Here is a 10,560-nt window from a genome sequence, read left to right as displayed (position 1 = left end):
ATGCAAACAGTAATCACAAGAAAACTGGAATAGCCATATTAACATCAACATCGCAGAGAATGGATGATAAGACTCCAAATATTGCTAGAAACCAAACGAGAAATTTTATAACGGTAAAAAGGCCCAACATTAGGAAGATATAACAATGATAAAAGTATATGTATATAAGACAGCGCCCCAAAATATTGAGGCAAAAGTTGACATGATTGGAAGGAGAAATGGATAATTTGACAATTATAGATTGAACTTCATTACTCATCTCTCAATAAATTGATAGAGCTGAAACCGGTTTGGCTCAGTGGATAGAGGGTCAGCCTGCAGACTGAAAGGTCCCTGGTTCGATTCCGGTCAAGGACATGTACCTTGGTTGCGGGCACATCCCCAGTGGGGGGTGTGCAGGAGGCAGCTGATCGATGATTCTCTCTCATTGATGTTTCTAGCCCTCTATCCCTCTCTCTTCCTCTCTGTAAAAAAATCCATAAAAATATATTTTAAAAATAATAAAATAAATTGATAGAACAACTAAACAGAAAATTAGCCAGGATATAGAAGATTTTAACGACACTATTAACCAACTTACTCTAACATTCTGTGTAAACCTCCATCCCCAACCATAAAACACGTTCTTTTAAGACACATCGGATATTCTCCAGCATAGATCTTACATTAGTCTTAAAACAAGTCTCAATAGGTTTAAAAAGATTTCAATCGTTCAAAGTATACCTGATTACAATGGAGCTAAATTAGAAATCAATAGGAAAAAAAAATGGGGAAGTACTAAAAATCATTGGAATTTAAATAAAAACACTTCTAAATAACCCACGGGTCAAAGAAGAACTTACAATTGAAATTCTAAAATATTTTGAAGTTAATAAAAATGAAAACATATTAACACTAGAAGCCCAGTGCATGGATTCATGCACTGATGGGGTCTTTCAGCCTCACCTGCACCCTCTCACAAACTGGGACCCCTCAGGGGACGTGGTAGTGTGCAAAGTGGCAGGTGGCCTGGGAGGAACCCGAGTTCAGGCCATACACCACGCTGCTCCCGGCCCTACTGTGCCTGTCACCATAGCTCAATGGCGCAACTGCGGAGGCAGGAGAGCTTCATGTCAACACAGCTGCGCTCATCAGCATCTGGCACCTGTTGGTTAGCATCTGGCACCTGTTGGTTAGCTGATGGTGTTCAGCAGATGCTCAATGAAGGAGCTGCCTCGTGGTGGTCAGTGTGCATCATAGCGACTGGTCAAATGGTCAACCAGTCAACCAGTCAACTGGTCCCTTAGTGTTTTATATATAGAGATGGGACATATGTAAAGCAGTGCTTAGAGAAAATCTTTAGCTTTAGGCACCTATATTAGAAAGAGAAACCTCAAATCAATAAGTTTCCATTTCAACAAGTAGAAAAAGAAGAATAAAGCAAACCTAAAGCATGCATAAGGAAGGATACAATAAAGATCTCAGTGAAATAGTAAACAGAAAAATAATAGAAAAAAATCAGTAGATACAAAATTCTTTGAAAAGCTCAATAAAATTGATAAACTTTAGCTAGATTGACCAAGAAAAAGGAAAAAAGACAAAAGTGACCAGTATCATAAATAAAAAAGAGAGCATCAATATACAACCTACAATGTACCAACAACTAGATAACTTAGATAAAATGGATAAATTCCTACAAAGACACAAATTACTAAAATTGACTAAAAATAGTCTAAAGAGATCTATAATAAAGATGATAATCTGTAATTAAAATTCTATAAAGAAAAGCTCAGGTGTAGATAGCTTCAGTGGGTATTTTATCAAATGTCTAAAGAGAAAATAATGTCAATCCTACATAAACATTTTCTGCAAAGAGAGGAGAAGGAGCACTTTCCAACTCATACTCCAATAACAAAGCTAAAAGCAAGCACCAAACAACATATGAAGAAGAGAAAACTACAACTTATATCCCTAATTAACACAAACACGAAAATCCTTAACAAAGTGTTAGCAAATCAAATCCAACCACCTGTAAAAAGGATTATATACCACGACCAGGTGTGATTTATCCCAAGTATGCAAGGTTGATTTAACATTCAAAACTATTGTAATTAATATAATACACCATACTAATAGAATAAAGGATAAAACCCACATAATCCTCTTAATAGAAACAGAAAAAGCATTTGACAACCTCTCAAAACTATTCTTGGTAAAAACTCTAAACAAAATAGAAATGGAAGGGAACTTCCTCAACTTTGTAAAACAGGCATCTACAAAAACCCACAGCCAACATTGTTCTTAATGATGAAGGACTGTTTTCCCTCTAATAACAAGAAGAAGGCAAAGATAACTGCTCTCATCACCCCCATTCATCACTGAACTGGAGAAATGCAATAAGGCCAGAGAAACAAAGGCATACAGGCCAAGGAAGAAGTTGGTCTTTTTCCCCAGATGGTATAATCTGGGATACAGGATGATGTGTGGAGAAGTTCTAAAGAGTCAATAAAAGCATTCCTAGGATTAATACATGAGTTTAGCATGTTTGCAGGATAGAAAACAAAGACAAAAATCAATTGTATTTCTTTCTATATATCAGCAACAAACAATCCAGAAATGAAATCAAGAAAATAATTATTTTCACTATAGCATTAAAGTGAACAAAATGCTTAGAAGCAAATGTAATTAATAAGACAAGTACACTGCCCTGGCCTGTGTTATCAATGGTTAGAGCACCTGCTCAGGCACCAATGAATCTTGGGGGTTCGATTCCCACCCAGTCAAAGGCATGTGCCTGGGTTGCAGGTTCTATCCGGCTCATGGGGAGGCAACCAATCGATGTGTCTCATATGGATGTTTCTCTCTCTCTTTCTCTTTCCTCCTACTCTCTAAAAATCAATAGAAGAAATATCTTTGGGTGAGGATTAACAAAGAGTAAACAAACAAAACAGACAAGTACACCAGAAATTAGAAAGCATTGTTAAGGAAGAGCAAAGTAAGTGGGAAGACATTCCATGCTCGTGATTGGAAGACTTAACATTAACAGGTGGCAATTATCCCCCGAATAATCTATAGGTTCAATGTAATCCATATTTAAATCCCAGCATGCATGCTAACAGAAATTGACAAGCTGTTCCCAAAATATACTTGAATGCAAAGGATCTGAAATAACCAAAACAATTTTGAAAAGTAAGAACAGTGTAGGATTTTGTGTACCTGATTTTAAAACTGACTCTAAAGGTACAGCTAGGGTCATTTTAGTGTAAGTATATAGATGTCAATGCAGCCAAATTGAGAGTCGGAATTAAGAACTATATCCTTATATTTATGCCAATTCATTTTCAACAAGTGGTCCTGGCAGTTCAGTGTGGGAGCGAACAGCCTTTTCAACAACAAATGGTCCTGGGTGGGGGCAGGTGGATATTCTTCACCCACAGCACCCAAAAACCACATGAAATAGGTCATAAACTTAAATGTAAGAGCTAAAATTCTAAAATTCTAAAAGAACATCTTGAAGGAAATCTTTGTGACCTGGATTAAGCAAGGACTTCTTAAACATGATACACAACCATGACCTATCACAAACAAATTAATCAGATTCATCAGAACTTAAAACTCTTGCTCTTCAACAGATAGCATTGATAAAATGAAAAATCAAAATGTAAACTGGGAAATACATTTGCCCATCTGACAAAGGACCTGTATCCAGAATATGTAAAGAACTATAGAAATAAGACAATAAAATTAAACAATAGGCATTAGATTTGTATTCATACATCACCAGAAGATATATGCATGGCTAATAAGCCCATGAAGACATACCCAACACCTTAGGGAAAAGGAAATTAAAACCACAGAAAGACCACTACACGCCTAGTAGAATATCATCATTGAAAAATAAAACGGGGATGTGGGTGAAATAGTCATACTTGGCTAGCTAGAGGGAATGTGAAATTGCATAGCCACTTTGGAAAACAATTTTTTAAAAAGTTAGGTATAAACTTAACATACAGTGGGGCCATTCTACTCCCAGCTATCTATTCACAATCAATGTAGACATATTGTCCACCCAAAGATTTCTAAGCGAATGCTCACAGCAGCGTAATTCACAATAGACAAAAACTGGCAACAATCCAAACATCAATCCGCTGGTGAACAGATAAACAAAATGTAGTATATTCTTATATTGCTCGGAAAGGGAACGAACTACAGATAAATTCCACAACATAGGTTAATCTCAAAATCTCAAAAACATCCTGTGAAGTGAAAAAACACAGACGCAATGGATAACGTATTTATGGTTCCATCTAAATGAAGTGTCGAGAAAAGGCAAATCTGTGGAGACTCAAAGCAGTTGAGTGGAAGTGGGGATTTACTGCAAGGAGGCATAAGGGAACTTTTTGGGCTGATGGATATATGCTAAAATTGGACAGCTGATATATGCATACGTCAATACACTAATAAAAATGTCATTTAATTATATATTTACAAAAACAAACCAATACCCAAGCTCCTGGGTATTCCGATTCTTGACCCTGAAACTGCCAACTTGAGACTTACCTTACCTCAGTCAAATAAAGCTCAGATAATTAAAAAAACAAATAAGAGAACTAATTAGGTATGCCTAACTGAGATACCGGTATGTAAAACTGCACACCAAGCATGTATCTTGTTTTCAAGTTCTGGTGACAGTTTTCTTTTTTCTTTTTTGTGTCCATCCATTTTTGGTTTTTTGTTTATTTTTATTTTTATTTTTTAAATAAATCTTTATTGTTCAGATTATTATAAATGTTCCTCTCCCCCCCCCCCCATTGCTCTCCTCCACCAGGTTCCCACCCCACCCTCTGCTGCTTTCACCCCCCCCCCCATTGTCCTCATCCATAGGTGCACATTTTTTGTTCAGTCTCTTCCCTCACCCATCACTCCCCTTCTCCCCGAGAATTGTCAGTCCACTTCCCTTCCATACCTCTGATTCTATTATATTCACCAGTTAATATTATTCATCAGATTTTTTAATTCCCTTGGTTTTTAGTTCCACTTATTGATAGTTACGTACTGTTGTTCTTAATTTTTCTTTATCTTCTTCCTCTTCCTAAAGAACCCCTTTCAGCAATTCATATAATTCTGGTTTGGCGGTGATGAACTCCTTTAGCTTTTTTTTTTATTTGTGAAGCTCTTTATCTGGCCTTCGATTCTGATTCTGAGTGATAGCTTTGCTGGGTAGATTATTTTTGGCTGTAGGTTCTTGCTATTCACCACTTTGAATATTTCTTGCCATTCCCATCTGGCCTGCATGGTTTCTGTTGAGAAATCAGCTGACAATCGTATGGGTGCTCCTTTATAGGTAACTACCTGCTTTTCTCTTGCTGCTTTTAATATTCTTTCTTTGTCTTTTGCTCTTGGAATTTTAATTATGATGTGTCTTGGTGTAGTCCTCTTTGGGTTCCTTTTGTTTAGGATTCTGTGCGCTTCCTAGACTAGTAAATCTATTTCTTTCACCACGTGGGGAAGTTTTCTGTCACTATTTCTTCCAATATGTTTTCGGTATCTTGCTCTCTCTCTTCTTCTGGGACTCCCATAATTCTGATGTTGGTTTGCTTGAAATTGTCCCAGAGGTTTCTTACATTATTTTCAACTTTCTGGATTCTCTTATCTTCTTGCTTCTGCAGAGGAGTGTCGTCTGGCTCTTTGTGTTCCAAATCTTTGTCTTGATTTCTGCCATCTTCCAATCTGTTTTTAGGACTCTGTATAATATTTTTTATTTCAGACAATGTATTCTTTATTTCTAGTTGATCCCTTTTTATTTCTATTTGATCCCTTTTCATATCCTCATAAGGGCGAAATCTCGTGGTGGCGCAGACAAGCTTTGGTTCCCTGTCAGTCCCGCCTTAGGAAAGTCCTATTTGTGGCGAGTCCTGCAAGATTGGTTGCAGGTGCTCGCACCTCTTTGGTATAGGCGCAGACAACCTCTTTGGTTGCTGTCAATCCTGCCTTAGGAAAGCAGTGAGTCCTATTCGCGGTGAGTCCCGCAAGATTGGTTGTTGGAATGTGCACCTCTTGGGTAAAAGCTGTTCTTGAGTTTTGCCTGGTCCCTGACAGCCAATTTCACCCCCCTCCCCTTCCCCCACCCCCCCTCCCCCCAGCTCAGAGTTGTCTCTCAGTGTGCTTGGGAGTTTTTTGTTTTTGTTTTTTCTCCCAAACAAGAAAGCCAGCCTCCTGGAGGGCTTCTGTGTTCCGTTTGGATGGGGAAGAGTCTCAGGGTGGTGCAGACAAGCTTTGGTTTCCCGTCAACCTATCCCCACGAGGTTCCGATTCCTGAGTCCCACAGTAATGGCTGCTGGCTTCACCCACCTCCGAGAGATCTCTGCCCACTGCCTGATAGTCCAGCCTCTCCCTGACTGGGGCCATCTATCAGAGCAATAGGGTTGTTTCATTTTCCTCCTGAACAAGAAAGCCAGCCACACGTTAGCTGCCCACCCTCTCTGCACGCTGCAAGCAAGCCAGCAGCTGCCTTTTCGCGTGCACAGTTCTCCGCACCTTCACAGTTCCTGAGGCGTCCCTTCTCTCCCCTTCCCAGATGGTAGAGCCTCCTCTTAGCCAGCCAGCCAGCGCTTCAGGGCGATGTTTCCCCTGTTTTTCAGTTGTAAATTGAAAATTGTGGTAGGCTGCAGTCTGGTGTCCACCCTATGCCGCCATCTTGGTTTTCTCCCGGTGACAGTTTTCTAAAATTAATCACATCACAGGCCACAAAGGAAACCTCAATCCAAAGTACAAATAGCAACCTCACCGCTTCTAATTGTAGCACAATACTGTGAGCTAGTAGTAGATGAACAACAAAAAATAATAATAACAAGTTCATAGCAGCACTATTTATATTAGCTGAAAGGTAGAAATGACCCATATGTCTACCAGCTGATGAGTGGATGCACAAAATGTGGTACAGCCATCTAATGTCTATAAAGTAAATTAGTAGTGCCAGTGGCTGGGGAGACCAGCAAATGGGAAGAGATGGTTAATTGGGTACAGGGCTTCTTTGGGAGGTGCTCTGGAATTATGGAGTGGTGATAGTTGCATGAGAGAGAGAGAGATAGAGAGAGAGAGAGATTAAGAAATTGGCTCACAAAGCTATGGGAGCTGATAAGTCCAAAATCTGTAGGGTGGGCCAGCAGGCTGGAGACCCAGGGAAGAGTCAAAAGTCCTCCTGCTAGCAGAATTCCTTCTCGCTGAGGGGAGGTCAGACTTTGTTCTAATAAGGTTTTCAACTGATTGGATAAAGGAACTCACATTATGGAGATTAAGCTGCTTTCTTCAAAGTCTACTGATTTAACTATTAATCTCACCAGAAAACACCCTCACAGAAACATCCAGAATAATATTTGACCAAATATTGGGTCACTATGACCCAGACTAATTGAGATATGAAATTAACCATCACAAATCCACCCTTCATCTCCTTAAAACATACTTAGTCGTCAAATAGAATAACAAGGTCATATTTCTGCCTAAAATGGTACCATTATCCTGTGTACAACTGAAAACATGCCCATCTCCCCCCACAAGAGAACAGAGACTCCTTGGATGATGTTTCTCTTCTCCTTGATACCCGTAACTTAAATACCGTGATGTAAAGTTAAGAATGCTTGACTCACACAGCGTTCTAGATCATTCTTATGCCAATAAAGCTAGGAATTTTTTTTCAGAAACAATGCTTAAATACTATGCCATAAAAATCAATATATCCATCGTGTCCTTCTTACATTACATGATGCATACACACGCACACAAACATATTCACAACAAAACAAGAAAGAAATACTCATTTCTGTAACTGCTATGTGCTCATAGCTGGTATTTCTCTCTGCCCTTCCGTATGCCCTCTGCTCTCTGCAAGCACCTCAGCTAGCCACGGCTCCTTACCTGGAGGGATAACGCAAACCTTCATTCCTGAAGGTCTGGACTGTTTCGTTTCCATTGCCCTTAACCACAAGGCATGGTGATATTAAGAGATGCCCTAGGAGAGTTCCTGTTTTAGACATTCTCTTCCTCACCGTCACTGAGTAATACTAGTCCAATTTCCCAATAGTCAGAATCGACCACCCCGGCCAGCATAGTAACACCCGTCTCTGCCTACTGATCACACACTTTAAATGAATGACTTTTATAAATGTGCATTATATCTCAACATAAAAAGTGACATACTTCTGCCATACTCTGTTAGTTACAGAGACCAACATGCGGAGACACCAGGGTGTGAATACCAGGAAACAGAGCAGTCAGGGGCTCTCTTGGAGGCTGGCTCTCACATATTCCTTCAAAAAATGTGTGTCCTATTTACACTCTCCATCCCCTGTCATGTCATATACCTTTAAGTAGATGCAGCTGCTAACATCTGTGCACTCACCTCCTTTCACGGGCCCCTCCAGGCTACATGTCACAGCTCCCTTTCCATTCTAAATGATGTTCTAGTTGAACAAGAGTGACGTGGTTTGGGAAATCCTTTTCTAATACACCATTATTTCTTATTGAGCTGTCTGCCCACAGTTCCCACTTTTAAGAATCTCAGTTATATTAAACACAGATACATTATCTCCAATTTTAGTAGAAATCCTAGAGTTGCATATAATTCATGAGGACACCGAGTCTTGGAAAAGTTACATAATTTTTCACGGTTTCACACAGTAAGTGACAGAACAAGGATTTTTTAAACCATCTAACAGCAACCACCATAATAATTAACATAGATTGAACATTTATGTGTCAGGCATTATTCCACGGCTCTCCATGGATTATCTCATTTAATTATCACAACCTGATGAGGCAGACCTATAACTTATGTTTTACAAATGAGAAACTGAGACTCGGAGAGGTTAACTGGCTAACCCAAAGTCACAAAGATAGTGAGCGACAGAGCAGAGACTAGACCCAGGTTCGACTCCTGGTATACATTTCATTATCACATACCACCTCTCAGAGTAAAATAGAGCTGAGTGGAACTGAGGGAGGGTTTCAGATTTGTATTTATGTATTATTCATTACTTTATGCACATATCTATTATATCTTTGCTCCAGAAAGGCTCTGAATGGGCCTGAGGGTCTAAATTCTCTACCCATGAGGATACAACTAACTTATCATTCTCTTGGAGAAAGTAACTGACTCCACTCTTTCATCTGGAGTTTTCAAAGAAAGTCTGAGTGAATTTTTCCAGCTTCTGTCCCTATATCCTTCTCAATATTCCATTTGAAGTTTCTGTCCAGTTATTTCACCTTTTTGACTCTCACCGTAATGGGAGAAAATGAACAAAACCTAATGCCATCAAAATGGTTAGATTCCCAGTTCCCCCAGGGGGGGCTGTGGTTCAAGATAGTGCATTCGCCAGATCTCCACTTGGGCATTTTTCCTTTGGTGTCCTTTGATTGATGAATTGCTGTTTAAATTTAGGATCATCTTGTGTAGAAAGTGGACAACTTGGTCATCAAACAGAAATCAAATACAAAAATAGGACTTTTTTTTTTTTTTTTTTGGAGTAAATGTAAACAGCTGAGGTTTCTGCATAATTAGAATGCGACAGGGCTCAAGATGTGTCCAACTAGCAAAGAATCATAAGTGGAAACGGATTTACATGACCAAACTGAATGAACACTAAGCTTTAGGGCCACCTGCTCACAGAGCCCTTCCCCAGTTCCCAGGAAGAGGCCCAGCACCATGTCCAAATGGTCAGATGTTTCTGTAAAATTGGCAAAATGCATTATTTTAACCACAGTCAACTTTCCCCTGGTCATCTGCCTCCTCAGATCCAACCCTGCTGGGTGGCCTGAGCAAGACTGGGATCTGGCTAAGGCAAAGTGGAGCCGGGATACATTTAGTTTGGGGCTAATAGAACATCTCTATGTGGTTCACAGTCATTCCTGTAGAGTTATCACTGGGCTTCTGGGATCACTTCTGAAAACACTGTCACCCGAGGAGCCCACTCATCCAACTGGACAGGAAGGTGGGGCCAGTGATCCTACTACAATAGCAAGGCACGCCCGGCACCCGGTTATGTCGGTCGTGGTGGAAGAACAAGCTCTGGGGAGTATGGAAGCAGAGGCGAGGCCACAGGGGATTCCTGTCACTGGGAGGCACTGTTGTGCAGGATTTGGTTTTCCAAGATGCCTAGTCAAAACAGAACTGCTCTTTAATCAGAAATATGTTTGATAATGCAGGACACCTAACTATAAACACATGGTACATTTCTATGGGAATCACACAACATAATATTTCCAGAGCTTGAACCTACAACCCCAAACTTCTGCGGACAAAGTTGCACCTTTATGCATCCCTAAAAACAATAATAAAATATACATCTATATACACAAAAGCCTAATAGGTAAATTGTCCCCTTGGGAGTTTGACCAGGAGACCAGGAGTTTGATCGATCGCTATGACATGTGCTGACCACCATGAGGCAGTGTGGAATGCAGGAAGACCCTGGATGGCAGCCAGCAGCCTGAAGGAAACCCCCAATCAGCCCTGATTGCCGGCCAGGTCTAGGGACCCTACCTGTGCATGAATTTCATGCACTGGGCCTCTAGCATATAATA

This window comes from Pipistrellus hanaki (genome assembly GCF_964339955.1).
Source record: "Pipistrellus hanaki genome assembly, chromosome: 10".
Classification (NCBI taxonomy): Eukaryota; Metazoa; Chordata; class Mammalia; order Chiroptera; family Vespertilionidae; genus Pipistrellus; species Pipistrellus hanaki.
This window is presented reverse-complemented; position numbering follows the sequence as displayed.